Here is a 16,628-nt window from a genome sequence, read left to right on the forward strand (position 1 = left end):
TCTTTCCATTCCTCTCCAAACTCCTGGAGCAAGTTGTCTACACCTGCTGTCTCAAATTCCTCTCCTCCAATTCTCTCCTCGACCCCCTCCCATCTGGCTTCCATCCCCTTCACTCCTCCAAAACCGCCCTCTCAAAGGTCAACCCATAATCGCCAAATGAAATGGGCTCTACTCCGTCCTAATCCTTCTCGACCTCTCAGCCGCCTTCGACACTGAGGACCACCCCCTTCTCCTGCAAACATAATAATAATAATAATTGATAATAATATTGGTATTTGTTAAGCACTTACTATGTGCCAAGCACTGTTCTAAGCACTGGACCTTGGCTTCACTGACTTTGTCCTCTCCTAGCTTGCCTCATCTCTCTGGCTGCTCATTCTCAATCTCTTTCATGGGTTCCTTCTCTGCCTCCCACCCTCTAACTGTGGGGGTCCCTCAAGGTTCAGTTCTGGGTCCCTTTCTATTCTCCATCTGCACCCACACCTTTGGAGAACTCATTCGCTCCCATGGCTTCAACTACCACCTCTTTGAGGGTGATACCCAAATCTACATCTCAAACCCTGATCTCTCTCCCTCTCTGCGGTCTCGATTTTTTTCTCGCCTTCAAGACGTCTCTACTTGGAAGTCCTCCCGTCACCTCAAGCTTAACATGTCCAAAACAGAACTCCTTATCTTCTCACCCAAACCCTGTCCTCCCCCTGGCTTTCCCATCACTGTAGACGGCACCACCACCCCTCCTGTATCACAAGCCCACAACCATGGCATTATCCTTGACTCCTCTCTCCCATTCAACACACATATTCAATCCGTCTCCAAATCCTGTCAGTCCCACCTTCACAACATTGTTAAAATCTGCCCTTTCCTCTCCATCCAAACTGCTATCACATTAATACAATCACTCATCCTATCCCACCTGGCTTACTGCATCAGCCTTCTGTCCTTATTCCAGTCCATACTTTGCTCTCCTGCCAGATCATTTTTCTATAAAAACATTCAGGACATGTCACCCCACTCCTCAAAAAGCTGCAATGGTTGCCCATCCACCTCTGCATCAAACAAAAACTCCTCACCAATGGCTTTAAAGCATTCAATCACCCTGTCCCCTCCTACCTCACCTCACTACTTTCCTACTACAACCCACCCTGCACATTTCACTGTTGTTGAGCAGGGTTTGTCTCTGTTGCTGAATTTTACTTTCCAAGCGCTTAGTACAGTGCACTGCACACAGTAAGTGCTCAATAAATACAATTGAATGAATGAATGAATAGTGCTGACCTTCTCACTGTGCCTCGATCTCACCTGTCTCACTGCTGACCCCTCGCCCACATCCTGCCTCTGGACTGGAACACTCTTCTCCTTGGATCCAGCAGACAATTATTCTCCCCTCCTTCAAAGCCTTACTGAAGGCACATCTCCTCCTCCCAAACTGAGACCCCCTTTCCTCTTCTCCCACTCCTTTCTGTGTCGCCCTGACTTGCTCCCTTTCTTCTTCCCTCCTCCCAGCCCCAAGCACTTATTCATTCAATCACATTTATTGAGTGCTTACTGTGTGCAGAACTAAGTGCTTGGGAAGTATAATTCAGCAATAAATAGAGACAATCCCTGCCCACATGGGCTCACAGTCTAGGATTTATGTACATAGCAACAATTTATTTATTTATATTAATGTCTGTCTCCCCCACCCCCAGACTGTAAGCTCATTGTGGGCAGGGAATGTTGACTGCTTATTGCTGTACTGTACTCTTCCTAGTGCTTAGTGCAGTGTTCTGCACACAGTAAGCATCCAATAAATACGACTGAATGAACGATTGAATGAAAGTAACTTGTCCAAGGTCACACAGCAGACAAGTGGCAGAGCCGGGAATAGAACTCAGGTCCTTCTGGCTCCAAGGCCTGTGCTGTATCCACTAGACCATGCTGCGTCTGCACTTACTATTTCATTCAATCGTATTTATTAAGCACTTACTGTGTGCAGAGCACTGTACTAAGTGTTTGGGAAGTATAAGTCGGCAACATATAGAGACGGTCCCTACCCAACAACGGGCTCACAGTCTTTTCTGCCTCCACCACTATTTGAACAATTCTGTAAGAATAAAATGACCCAGTTTATTGAGGCTGAAAGTTAAAAATTAGCATCTTGGTGGATATGGGGATGGGGAGTTCAAGGTCTCAGGAGTGAGGTTTCCTGGAGTCAGGGCTGAAAAAGAGGGAGAGAGAAGGAAAGGGAACAGAGAGGGGGGTGGGTGGGGAGAGAGAGAAATGGAAAGGACCAAGAGAGTGAGAGAGTGTGAGAGGGAAGCAGAAACAGATTTCCTCATTCTCTGCCATCTGCCACTGCCTCCACCACTGTGTTGGCCTTGGCAATGCCAATCAATTAATCAATCAATCAATTAATGGTATTTACTGAGTGCTTACCATATGCAGAGAACTACATTAAGCACTTGGGAGAGTGCAATACATTAGAGTTTGTGGACACATTCCCTGCCCTCAAACATCTTAGTCTAGAAAAGGAGACAGACATTAGAAAGGAGGAAAAAAGAGAAGAGAAAAGGGCAAAAGAAAGAGGAAAAGGAAGAAGAGGCTGAGCCGCTACTCCAGTCTAAGTGTAGGGTGGCCACAAATGGCACTTGGAATTATTGCACATGGAGATGTATGGGACACCACACGTGTTACACCAGCCACACATCTTAATGTGGTGATGTCAAATCAACCCATCAGTGGTGTTCATTAAGCGCTTACTCTGTGCAGAGCACTGTACTAAACACTTGGTAGAGGGCAACACAACAGGTTTAGTGTGCCACTTTGCAGTACACTGAGCTTGCTCAAGCCTAAAGCATATTGCCAGGAGGGACCTCTGACCACCCCATTTGTTTAAAGCAGCTGGGTTCCCTTCCCTTCTTACCTTGCTTCTTTTTCCTATCTCTTCTCGTCTTCTAAAATCATTTTTGCCCACTCTTCTTTCCTCCTTAACCATCTTCAGCCTAGCACTTTCCAAAGGCTCCTTCGCATCTGCCTTCAAACATATCTCCCCCATTAAAAATAAAACAGAAGAAACCTTTTCTGTGTCCTACTTCACCTTCCAGTAGTTGCCTCATCTCCCTCCTCCCATTCCTGCCCAAACTTTCCAAAAGTACTACATATACCTTCTGCCCCTACTTCCTCTCCTCCAACACTGTAAACTCATTATGGGCAGGGAATATATCTGTTAATTCTGTTGTATTGTACTCCCCCAAACACTTAGTACAGTACTCTGCACATAGTAAATGCTCAATAAATATGACTGATTTATACTGCTCTACTATCCAGTTTTTGCCACTTCACGCCACTAAGACCACTCTCCAAAACTCTGCCAAACTCTTCTCCAAAAGCACCAGACTCTACTATGTTCTAATCCTCCCCGACCTCTCAATAACGATAATAATGATAGTAATTATGGTATTTGTTAAGCACTTACTATGTGCCAAGCACTGTTCTAAGCGGTGGGGTAGATACAAGGTAATTGGGTTGTCCCACGTGGGGCTCACAATCCTAATGCCCATTTTACGGATGAGGTAACCGATACACAGAGAAGTTAAGTGGCTTGCCTAAGGTCACACAGCAGACAAGTGGAGGAGCTGGAATTAGAAACCACGTCCTCTGATTCCCAAACCCATGCTATTTCCACTAAGCCACGCTGCTTCTCAACTGTCTTCAACACTGTGGACCACATCCCTCTCCCCAAAACGCTTCATAACTTTATTTTCTCTGATCCAATTATCTCCTGGTTCTCCTTGTGTCACTCTAGTCAGCCCTTCTCTGTCTCTTACACCAACTGTCCCTCTGCCTCTTTAACTATGGGGTTCCTCACAGCTCTGTTCTTGGCCCCTTTCTCTTCTCATTTCACAATCACTTCCTTAGAGTGCTCACCCATTCCCATGGCAACCACTCCTGATAATAATAATTGTGATATTTGTTAGGTGCTTTCTAAGTATAAAGCACTGTTCTAAGTGCTGGGGTAGAGACAAGGTAATCGGGAGGGATACAGCCCCTGTCCCACAGGAGTTTTGCAGGGTAAGTAGGAGGGAGAACAGGTATTGAATCCTGTGCTGCAGGTAAGGAAACTGAGGCACAGAGAAGTGGACCTCCCCAAGGTCATACAGCAGACAAGCAGCAAAACCGGGATTAGGTCTCAGGTCCCCCGACTCCCGGGCCCGTACTTTTTCCAGTAGGCCACGGGGCTTCTCCTATGTGGAAGTCTCGTAAATTTAGCACCTCAATTCTGATATCTCTCCTTCTCCGCAGTCTCACAGTTCCTCCTGCCTCCAGGACAGCTATCTCTACATAGATGTCCCTCTGCAACCTCAAGATCAATATGTCCAAATCTGAGCTTGCCACCTTCCCTCCCAAATCCTCTCTTCTGTATAACCCTGTATATATGTATATATGTTTGTACATATTTATTACTCTACTTATTTATTTATTTATTTTACTTGTACATATCTATTCTATTTATTTTATTTTGTTAGTATGTTTGGTTTTGTTCTCTGTCTCCCCCTTCTAGCCTGTGAGCCCACTGTTGGGTAGGGACTGTCTCTATATGTTGCCAATTTGCGCTTCCCAAGTGCTTAGTACAGTGTTCTGCACATAGTAAGCGCTCAATAAATACGATTGATGATGATGATGAACTTCCCCATCTCAGTGTGACCCAGTGGATAAGCCGTTTGCCTGGGAGTCAGAAGAATGTGGGTTCTAATCCTGGCTCCGCCCCTTGTCTGCTGTGTGACCTTGCACAAGTCACTTCGCTTCTCTGTGATTCACTTCCCTCATCTGTAAAATGATGATTAAGACTGTGAGCCCCGCAAGGGACAGGGACCGCGTCTAGCCTGATTAGCTTGTACCTACCTACCCCAGCACTCAGTACAGTGTCTGGCACATAATAAGCTCTTAACAAATATCGCAACATTAAATGTTATTATTATTATTGTTATTATCATCTCTGTTGGGAGTACTTAATGACCTTACTGCATTATAATAATAATAATAATGATGGCATTTATTAAGCGCTTACTATGTGCAAAGCACTGTTCTAAGCGCTGGGGAGGTTACAGGGTGATCAGGTTGTCCCACGTGGAGCTCAGTCTTAATCCCCATTTGACAGATGAGATAACCAAGGCACAGAGAAGTTGAAGTGACTTGCCCAAAGTCACACAGCTGACAATTGGCAGAGCCGGAATTTGAACCCATGACCTCTGACACCCAAGCCTGGGCTCTTTCCACTAAGCCTTGCTGCTCCTGCCACTATGTGCCAGGGCTTGCTGAGACTCCCCTCTGGCCCCTCTCAGCTTCAGTGCCTTGGGCCCTCTAGGGCGGAGGTGCTGCTGCTTGCAGAATGCAAGAGTATCAACGCGTCACAGAGAGGCTTCCGCCTCCTGCCTCGGTGTGGCTCAGTGGAAAGAGCAAGGGCTTTGGAGTCAGAGGTCAAGGGTTCAAATCCCGGATCCGCCAGTTATCAGCTGTGTGACTTTGGGCAACTCACTTAACTTCTCTGTGCCTCAGTTCCCTCATCTGTAAAATGGGGATTAAGACTGTGAGCCCCATGTGGGACAACTTGATCACCTTATATCCTCCCCAGTGTTTAGAACAGTGCTTTGCACATAGTAAGCCCCTAATAAATGCCATTTCTCTCCCCCTCCTCCCCCTCTCCATCCTCCCCGCCTTACCTCCTTCCCCTCCCCACAGCACCTGTATATATGTATATATGTTTGTAAGTATTTATTACTCTATTAGAGAAGCAGCATGGCTCAGTGGAAACAGCTTGGGCTTTGGAGTCAGAGGTCATGGGTTCAAATCCCGGCTCTGCCAACTGTCAGCTGTGTGACTCTGGGCAAGTCACTTAACTTCTCTGGGCCTCAGTTACCTCATCTGTAAAATGGGGATTAAAACTGTGAGCCCCCCATGGGACAACCTGATCACCTTGTAGCCTCCCCAGCGCTTAGAACAGTGCTTTGCACATAGTAAGCGCTTAACAAATACCATTATTATTATTATTATTATTACAAATTAAGCAATGGAACAGGGTGAGGTTTCCCAGGATAGGCCTTCTGGGGGCACATATGTGCCAGATGCGCTGGCAGTGTGGGAAGGGAAGGGGAAAGGGAGAAGGTATGGAGAGGGAAAAAGCCAGTGGGGAGAAGAACTATTCCTCCCTCACTGACCCAACATTTCCCCCTAGACTGTGAACTCGTTGTGGGCAGGGAACTGGTCTACCAACTCTGTTGTACTGTATGGGAAGCAGCATGGCCGAGTGGAAAGAGCACGAGCTTAGGAGTCAGAGGTCGTGGGTTCTAATTCTGCCTAACTCCGCCACATGTCTGCTGTGTCACCTTGGGCAAGTCACTTCACTTCTCTGGGCCGCAGTTACCTCATCTTCATCATCTTCACCCCTCACATCCAAGCCGTCACCAAAACCTGCCGGTCTCAGCTCCGCAACATTGCCAAGATCCGCCCTTTCCCCTCCATCCAAACCGCTACCCTGCTCATTCAAGCTCTCATCCTATCCCGTCTGGACTACTGCACCAGCCTTCTCTCTGATCTCCCATCCTCGTGTCTCTCTCCACTTCAATCCATACTTCATGCTGCTGCCCGGATTGTCTTTGTCCAGAAACGCTCTGGGCATATTACTCCCCTCCTCAAAAATCTCCAGTGGCTACCAATCAATCTGCGCATCAGACAGAAACTCCTCACCCTGGGCTTCAAGGCTCTCCATCACCTCGCCCCCGCCTACCTCACCTCCCTTCTCTCCTTCTACTGCCCAGCCCGCACCCTCCGCTCCTCTGCCACCGCTAATCTCCTCACCGTACCTCGTTCTCGCCTGTCCCGCCGTCGACCCCCGGCCCACGTCATCCCCCGGGCCTGGAATGCCCTCCCTCTGCCCCTCCGCCAAGCTAGCTCTCTTCCTCCCTTCAAGGCCCTGCTGAGAGCTCACCTCCTCCAGGAGGCCTTCCCAGACTGAGCCCCTTCCTTCCTCTCCCCCTCATCCCCCCTCCATCCCCCCATCTTACCTCCTTCCCTTCCCCACAGCACCTGTATATATGTATATATGGTTGTACATATTTATTACTCTATTTATTTATTTATTTATTTATTTTACTTGTACATTTCTATCCTATTTATTTTATTTTGTTGGTATGTTTGGTTCTGTTCTCTGTCTCCCCCTTTTAGACTGTGAGTCCACTGTTGGGTAGGGACTGTCTCTATGTGTTGCCAATTTGTACTTCCCAAGCGCTTAGTACAGTGCTCTGCACATAGTAAGCGCTCAATAAATACGATTGATTGATTGATTGATCAGTTACCTCTCCCCCTCGTCCCCCTCTCCATCCCCCCCATCTTACCTCCTTCCCTTCCCCACAGCACCTGTATATATGTATATATGTTTGTACATATTTATTACTCTATTTATTTTACTTGTACATATCTATTCTATTTATTTTATTTTGTTAGTATGTTTGGTTTTGTTCTCTGTCTCCCCCTTCTAGACTGTGAGCCCACTGTTGGGTAGGGACTGTCTCTATACGTTGCCAACTTGTACTTCCCAAGCGCTTAGTACAGTGCTCTGCACACAGTAAGCGCTCAATAAATACGATTGATTGATCTGTAAAATGGGGATTAAAGTATGAGCCTCATGCGGGACAGGGACTGTGTCCAACTTGCTGTGCTTGTATTCATCCCAGGGCTTAGAACAGTGATTGGCACATCGTAAGTGCTTAACAAATACCACAATAATAATAATAATTGTTATTATTATTACTCTCCCAAGTACTTAGCACAGTTTTATTACTCTCCCAAGTACTTAGCATAGTGCTCTGCACTCAGTAAGCACTCATTAAATACCTCTAAGAACTCACTAAATGCCACAGGTTGATTTCCAAACCTCTATTACCCTCCTGAATCCTCAAATCATCCCCACCTGCCTCCCTCTCTACTTAATCCTCCAATCACTTCTGCTTCCCTACCTCCCCACAACTGCTCTTTTGTACTCTGCCTAACATTCGGTGTAGTGCCCTACATGCAGGAGGCACTTGATAAATAGTATTGATTGATAATCTGCCACCAGCTACTACATTCATTCATTCAATTGTATTTATTGAGCACTTACTGTGTACAGAGCACTGTACTAAGCACTTGGGAAGTACAAGTTGGCAACATATAGAGACGGTCCCTACCCAACAATGGGCTGACAGTCTAGAAGGGGGAGACAGACAACAAAACAAAACATGTGGACAGGTGTCAAGTCAGTGAGGTAGAAGGGGGGCGAGGTGACGGAGAGCCTTGAAGCCGAGAGTGAGGAGTTTTTGCTTGATGCGTAGGTTGACAGGCAGCCATTGGAGATTTTTGAGGAGGGGAGTGACATGCCCAGAGCATCTTTCTGCACAAAGATGATCCGGGCAGCAGCGTGAAGTATAGACTGAAGTGGGGAGAGACAGGAGGATGGGAGATCAGAGGGGAGGTGCTTGAGGTGCTCTTGAGTAAGCCCATATAGACTAAGTTGAATATAATTGGACCTGAGACAGGGACAGGGACTGTGGTCGATCAATCAATTAATCAATCATATTTGTTGAGTGATTACTATGTGCAATCCTAAACGCACGGGTGAGTACAATGCAACAGAATTATCTACATTCCCCGCCCATAACAAGCTTATGGTCTTCATTTGGAATCTACCCCAGTGCTTAGTACAGTGTGTGGCACATCGTAGGCACTTAACAAGTATCACAATCATTATTACTCGTCCGACTGAAGTGACCTTGGGCAAGTCACTTAACTTCTCTGCGACTTAATTACCTCATCTATAAAATGGGGATTAAGAGTGCGAGCCTCCTGTGGAACAGGGACTGTGTCCAACCTGATTACCTTGTAACTATCCCATCTACTCAGTGATGGGGAAAGAATTTGGCAAGCAGCCTTTCATTCTGTTTGCTCATGGGACTCAGTACTTGTATGACATTTTTTGATGAGATGGCTGATAAATCATAGGCAGGGTCTCATTAGACAACTAAAATATCCCAGAACCCGACTTGTTTCAACTTCAACTTGGAGGAACAAGACATTATATCTGTGTGTAAGAGAACCATTTCATCCCTCAACCTATCACCAGCATAAAACTGGTGAGAGTTCAGGTCGCAAGACAATCCCCTGCTATAATAACTGTGGTATTTCATTCATTCATTCAGTCAGTCATATTTATTCAGCACTTACTGTGTGCAGAGTACTGTACTAAGCGCTTGGGAAGTACAAGTTGGCAACATATAGAGACAGTCCCTACCCAACAACGGGCTCACAGTCTAGAAGGGGGAGACAGACAGCAAAACAAAACATGTAGACAGGTGTCAAAATCGTCAGAACAAATAGAATTAAAGTTATATTTACATCACCAACAAAATAAATAGAATAGTAAATATGTTCAATAAAATAAATAGAGTAATAAATCTGTATAAACATATATACAGGTGCTGTGGGGAGGGGAAGGAAGTTGTGGGGGGCTGGTAGTGTATTTGTTAAACACTTACTATGTGCTGAGCACAGTACTAAGTGCTGGGGTAGATACAAGATAATCAGGTCCCTCCTGGGGCTCACAGTAGGAGGGAGAACAGGTGTTGAATCCTCATTTTGCAAATGAGAGAACTGAGGCATAGAGAAGTTGAGTCAATTGCCCAAGGTCACACAGTGGGTACCGGGTAGAGTCTAATCCATGTCCTCTGATTGCAAGGCCTGGGCTCTTTCCACTAGGCCATGCTGCAGTTACCATGCTCTTCTCTTAGTGTTCATTTAATGCTCTTCTGTGACAACATCACTGAATTTTAATGCCTTACAGAGCTTCTCACTTCATCATCATCATGATTATCATCATTATTAATGGTGTTTATGGAGCCCTTCTATGTGCAGAGCGCTGTACTAAGCACCGGAGAGAGTACTTGGAGATCCCCATTCCACCACTTGTCTGCTGTGTGACCTTGGGCAAATCACTTCACTTCTCTGGGCCTCAGTTACCTCATTTTAAAATGGGAACAGAGACTGGGAGCCCCGTGTGGGACAGGGTCTGTGTCCAACCCGACTTGCTTGTATCCACCCCAGTGCTTAGTGCAGTGCCTGGCACACAGTAGGCGCTTAATAAATACCACAATTATAAAGGCTGGCCAATCTACCTTGGTCGAAGCAGGTGCCCTCGCCCTGTCCCTCAGAAGTATTTTGACTGGCTGGAAGAGAGTCATTTATAGCCCATTTCAAGTTTGCACAGATGACATCTTCAGTGTGTCTTTATGCTGAATAGAATGTGAACGATAACACTGAAAATTCAGTGCATGCATACACAAAAAATTCATTCAAAATCTTTCATTATTCCTGCACATTTAAAAATGCTGATCATGTATGTAACTACATTATGTTTCTATCATGCTTTTTCATGTATTCATATTATTTTGATTTTCAGAACACTATTTTCTACACTACTAGACTGTAAATTCGTTGTGGGGTGGGAATGTGTCTATTGTTATACTGTACTCTCCCAAGCACTTAGTACAGTGCTCTGCACACAATAAAGCAGCGTGGCTCAGTGGAAAGAGCATGGGCTTTGGAGTCAGAGGTCATGGGTTCAAATCCCAGCTCCACCAATTGTCTGCTGTGTGACTTTGGGCAAGTCACTTAACTTCTCTGTGCTTCAGTTCCCTCATCTGTAAAATGGGGATTAAGACTGTGAGCCCCATGTGGGACAACCTGATCACCTTGTATCCCCCCAGCACTTAGAACAGTGCTTTGCACATAGTAAGCGCTTAACAAATACTATTATTATTATTACTAATAAGTGTTCAATAAATGCAATTGAATGAATGACTATTTTCAATCAATCAATCAATCGTATTTATTGAGCGCTTACTATGTGCAGAGCACTGTACTAAGCGCTTGGGAAGTACAAATTGGCATCACATAGAGACAGTCCCTACCCGATAGTGGGCTCACAGTCTAAAAGGGGGAGACAGAGAACAGAACCAAACATACCAACAAAATAAAATAAGTAGGATAGAAATGTACAAGTAAAATAAATAAATAAATAAATAAACAGAGTAATAAATATGTACAACCATATATACATATATACAGGTGCTGTGGGGAGGGGACGGCGGTAAGGCGGGGGGGATGGAGAGGGGGACGAGGGGGAGAGGAAAGAAGGGGCTCAATCTGGGAAGGCCTCCTGGAGGAGGTGAGCTCTCAGCAGGGCCTTGAAGGGAGGAAGAGAGCTAGCTTGGCGGATGGGCAGAGGGAGGGCATTCCAGGCCCGGGGGATGACGTGGGCCGGGGGTCGATGGCGGGACAGGCGAGAGCGAGGTACAGTGAGGAGATTAGTGGTGGAGGAGCGGAGGGTGCGGGCTGGGCAGTAGAAGGAGAGAAGGGAGGTGAGGTAGGAGGGGGCGAGGTGATGGACAGCCTTGAAGCCCAGGGTGAGGAGTTTCTGCCTGATGCGCAGATTGATCGGTAGCCATTGGAGGTTTTTGAGGAGGGGACAAGACACCAACATAATCAGTGCATAGAATCAAGGCGATAGAATCAAGCACTGTGGTAAGTGCTTGGGAGAGTACAATCTAACAATTAGTGGACACATTCCCTGCCCACAATGGGCTTACAATCTAGAAGGGGAGACAGACATTAATATAAATAAATAAATTACAGATAGGTACATCAATACTGTGAGGCTGGGAGGGGGGATGAATACAGGAAGCAAGTCAGGGCAACACAAAAGGGAGTGGGAGAGGAGGAAAGGAAGGCTTAGAGAAGGCCTCTTGGAGAAGATGTACTTTCAATAAGGCTTTGAAGATGGAGACAGTAATTTTCTGTCCTTTTAAAAGAAGGACTCAGCTGCTACAAGGGTGGCCATTGATGGCCCTGGCAAATCCTGATATGTGCTATGCCAGTCACATAATGTAATATATTGATGACACAAGTACTATTTTGTGGAAGTTTAACAGTTTCATGTGATCTAATATGGTTTCTCCAGGGGAACTCCTGAACTCTCCAATCGCTCCAGGGCTTCTGCTTTCCCCTCAGGCATCTGTGTAAATTCAGACTCCACATCCGACCTACAGAATTTGACAGGAGGAATTTTAGTGCTGTAAATAACAGAAGGACAAAAGTCCCTCTAGACTGTAAGCTTGTTGAGGGGCAGGGAATGGGACTACCAACTCTGATAGATTGCTAAATTGCACTTTCCCTCCCTTCTCATATCAGATTCATTCATTCATTCAATCGTATTTATTGAGCGCTTACTGTGTGCAGAGCACTGTACTAAGCGCTTGGGAAGTACAAGTTGGCAACATATAGAGATGGTCCCTACCCAACAGCAGGCTCACAGTCTAGAAGGGGGAGACAGAACAAAACAAAACATATTAACAAAATAAAATAGAATAAATATGTACAAATAAAATAGAGTAATAAATACATACAAACATATCAATCAATCAATCAATCGTATTTATTGAGCGCTTACTGTGTGCAGAGCACTGTACTAAGCGCTTGGGAAGTACAAGTTGGCAATATATAGAGACAGTCCCTACCCAACAGTGGGCTCACAGTCTAAAAGGGGGAGATGGAGAACAAAACCAAACACAGTAACAAAATAAAATAAATAGAATAGATATGTACAAGTTAAATAAATAGAGTAATAAATATGTACAAACATATATACAGGTGCTGTGGGGAAGAGAAGGAGGTAAGATGTGTAGGTAAGATCAATCAGTCAATCGTATTTATTAAGCGCTTACTGTGTGCAGAGCACTGTACTAAGCTCTTGGGAAGTACAAGTTGGCAACATATAGAGACAGTCCCTACCCAACAGTGGGCTCACAGTCTAAAAGGGGGAGACGGAGAACAAAACCAAACATACTAACAAAATAAAATAAATAGAACAGATATGTACAAGTAAAATAAATAGAGTAATAAATATGTACAAACATATATACATATATACAGGTGCTGTGGGGAAGGGAAGGAGGTAAGATGAGGGGGATGGAGAGGGGGACGAAGGGGAGAGGAAGGAAGGGGCTCAGTCTGGGAAGGCCTCCTGGAGGAGGTGAGCTCTCAGTAGGGCCTTGAAGGGAGGAAGAGAGCTAGCTTGGCGGATGGGCAGAGGGAGGGCATTCCAGGCCCGGGGGTGGACGTGGGCCGGGGGTCGATGGCGGGACAGGCGAGAATGAGGCACAGTGAGGAGATTAGTGGTGGAGGAGCGGAGGGTGTGGGCTATTTGGGCTGGAGAAGGACAGAAGGGAGGTGAGGTAGGAGGGGGCGAGGGGATGGACAGCCTTGAAGCCCAGGGTGAGGAGTTTCTGCCTGATGCGCAGATTGATTGGTAGCCACTGGAGATTTTTGAGGATATATACATATATACAGGTGCTGTGGGGAGGGAATTGGCAGTGGCAGTGGTGGAAGGGAAGACGGGTAGAACAGAAGGAGGAGGAGGAAGTGAGTGAGTGGGCCCCTGTCACCTCCTTAGCCCAGGAAGCCAGGCTCAAGGCAGAGATCCGGGAGAAGCGGTGAGGAGCTGGCTAGGTTGGAAGGTGGCAGCCAGAGGGCCGGCCTGGCTGAGATGGGCCAGGCTGGCCGGGCTGGGCTGTGCTGACTGGCTGGGATGAGCTGAACAGGCGGGTCTGGGCCGAGCAGGCTGGGCTGGGTCCTGCAGGCTAGGCTGAGCCCCGCAGGCTGGACTGGGCCTTGCTGACTGGTCTGGGTCATGCTGACTGGGCCGGGCTGTGCTGAGCAGACCCGACTGGACAGTGCTAGGGAGACACAAAATGTCCCCGCCCTACAATCTTAGTGGCATTGCCTCCAGTCATGTTCTCCAACCATGAGAAGCAGCGAGGCTCAGTGGAAAAAGCACGGGCTTTCAGGTCAGAGGTCATCGGTTCAAATCCCAGCTCCGCCAATTGTCAGCTGTGTGACTTTGGGCAAGTCACTTAACTTCTCTGGGCCTCAGTTCCCTCATCTGTAAAATGGCGATTAAGACTGTGAGCCCCACCTGGGACAACCTGATCACCTTGTATCCCCCAGTGCTTAGAACAGTGCTTTGCACATAGTAAGCGCTTAACAAGTACCATCATTATTATTATTATTATGCCACTCCCCACCCGTCTCCCAAGTGGGGCCCGTACTGAGTCCGCTGATGACTCCATCCTCCTCAGCCCCTGCCTAGAGTCTGATTTCTGGAGGTGGTGGCAGCGGGCACAAGGGGTTGGGAGGGAAAGGGAGTATGGGGCCCCCTCCAGCCCAGCCCCTTCAGCCTTCCAACTCTGGTTCTGTTAGCCTGACAGAGTCAACCAATTTTCAAACCTGAAAGGTCATTGCAGGGCTTTTTCCTCAATCTCATCTATCTTGCTGTTGATCCCTTGCTCAGGCTTGGAACTCCCTCCCCCTTCCATAACTGACAGACCACCACTCTTCCCATCTTCAAAGCCCCACTCAAATCTATCTCCTCCAGAAAGCCTTTCCTGACTAACCTCTCATCTCCCCAGCCTATTCTCTTCCCAAGAGCTTAGTACAGTGCTCTGCACACAGTAAGCGCTCAATAAATATGATTGAATGAATGAATGAATGAATTCTCTCTCCCTTCTGCCTCCCCTAGGCACTTGTGAATGCACCGAGGACTGATGTTTACCAGGCTCCCTGCCCCTCTTTACTTATGTATATATAAATTTATACTCTGTTGCTCCTCCAATCGGGATTTATTTTATTGTCTGTCTCCCCCACTAGATTATAACCTCCTCATAGTCAGAGATTGTGTCTGCCAACTCTATCGTATTCTCCCAGCACTTAGCATAGGGTAAGTGCTCAATAAATATCTCTCATGGCTTACCTGAGCCAAGTTCTGAACCAGCCCGGCTTTTTGTTTTTATGATATTTGTTATGCGCTCATTATGTGCCAGATACTGTTCTGAGCGCTGGGGTAGATACCAGGTAATCAAGTTGGACCCTGAACATATGGTACATGGGGCTCAAAGTTGTAATCCCCATTTTAGATGAGGTAATTGAGGCCCGGAGAAGTGAAGTGAACTTGTCCAAGGTCACATGTCAGACAAGTGGCGTGGCCGGGACTAGACCCCAGGTCCTTCTGATTTCCAGGCCCGGGCTCTATCTACTTAGGCACGCTTCTCCTCCAAGGTAACGCTTATATCAATCAGCACAGCCTTGGGGCCTGTCTATTGAGTGCACCCATTCATTGAAGTGACTGGGTTAAGTTTTCCTAACCCAACTCTTTGGAATCGCTCCCGTTCCAAGGACACATGGGCACCAGCGCTGCCATCTCCCCTGCCCTTCCGGCTCCGGCCCGCTCCTTGGAGAGGGTGACGACCTCAGACAACTAGGAAACCTGCATAGGAGCGAGGGCTGGGGGAGGGAGAACCCTTCCACTCAACTGTAAAACTGAAATCCAACCGAAATCTGGTGAGAGGCAGATTCCCTCCCCCGTCCTCCCCCCAGACCAGCCGAGACAGTGCCACCCGGTTCTCTCTGCATCACCCTTCTACCATTCCTGTTCAAACTCTTTGAAGTTGTTTACACCTGTTGCTGTTGCCTCCACTTCCTCTCCTCAAACTCCCTTCTTAACGGTCTACAGTCGGGCTTCTGCTTCCTCCACTTTACTAAGACTACTCTCTCCAAGGTCACCAAGGACTTTCTCCTCACCAAATGTAACATTTTCTATTCGAATTCTCCTTGACTTCTCAGCTGCCTTAGACACTGTGGAACAATTCTTTCTCAAGGAAACACTCTCTAACTTCACTGCCCCCGCCCGCTCCTGGTTCTCCTCCTGTTTGTGGCTGCTCCTTCACTGTCTCATAATAATAATAGTAATAATTGCGGTACTTGTTAAGCGCTTACTATGTGCCAGGAGCTGTACTAAGCATTAGCATTGGGGCAGATTCAAGTAAATCAGATTGGACACAGTCCCTGTCCCACACGGGGCTCATGATCATTAGAGAAGCAGCGTGGCTTAGTGGAAAGAGCATGGGTTTGGGAATCAGAAGTCATAGATTCTAATCCCGGCTCTGCCACTTGTCAGCTGTGTGACCTTGGGCAAGTCACTTAACTTCTCTGTGCCTCAGTTACCTCATCTGTAAAATGGGGATTAAGGCTGTGAGCCCTATGTGGGGCAGTCTGATTACCTTGTAACTACCCCAGCGCTTAGAACTGTGCTTGACACATATTAAGCGCTTAATACCATCATTATTATTATTATTATTATAGTCTCAATCCCCATTTTACAGATGAGGTAACTGAGGCTCACAGAAGTGAAGTGACTTGCCCAAGGTCACATAGCTGACAAGTGGCAGAGCTGGGATTAGAACCCGTGACCCTCACTATGCCATGCTGCTCTTTTGCTGGCTCCCCCTCTGCCTCCCACCCCATAACTGTGGGGGTCCCTTCAGACTCAGCTCTGAATAGCCTTCTATTCTCCATTTGAGATCCCTCCATAGAGATGTTCTGCTGTCATGGCTTCAACTACTATCACTATGCCAATGGTTCCCAAATATTACCTCACAAATCCCACCTCCTTCTCTGTAACATCACATCTCTTCCTGGCTCTGAGACCACACCCCCAGTACCTCAAGCTC

Source organism: Tachyglossus aculeatus, chromosome 1 (assembly GCF_015852505.1).
Source record: "Tachyglossus aculeatus isolate mTacAcu1 chromosome 1, mTacAcu1.pri, whole genome shotgun sequence".
Lineage (NCBI taxonomy): Eukaryota > Metazoa > Chordata > Mammalia > Monotremata > Tachyglossidae > Tachyglossus > Tachyglossus aculeatus.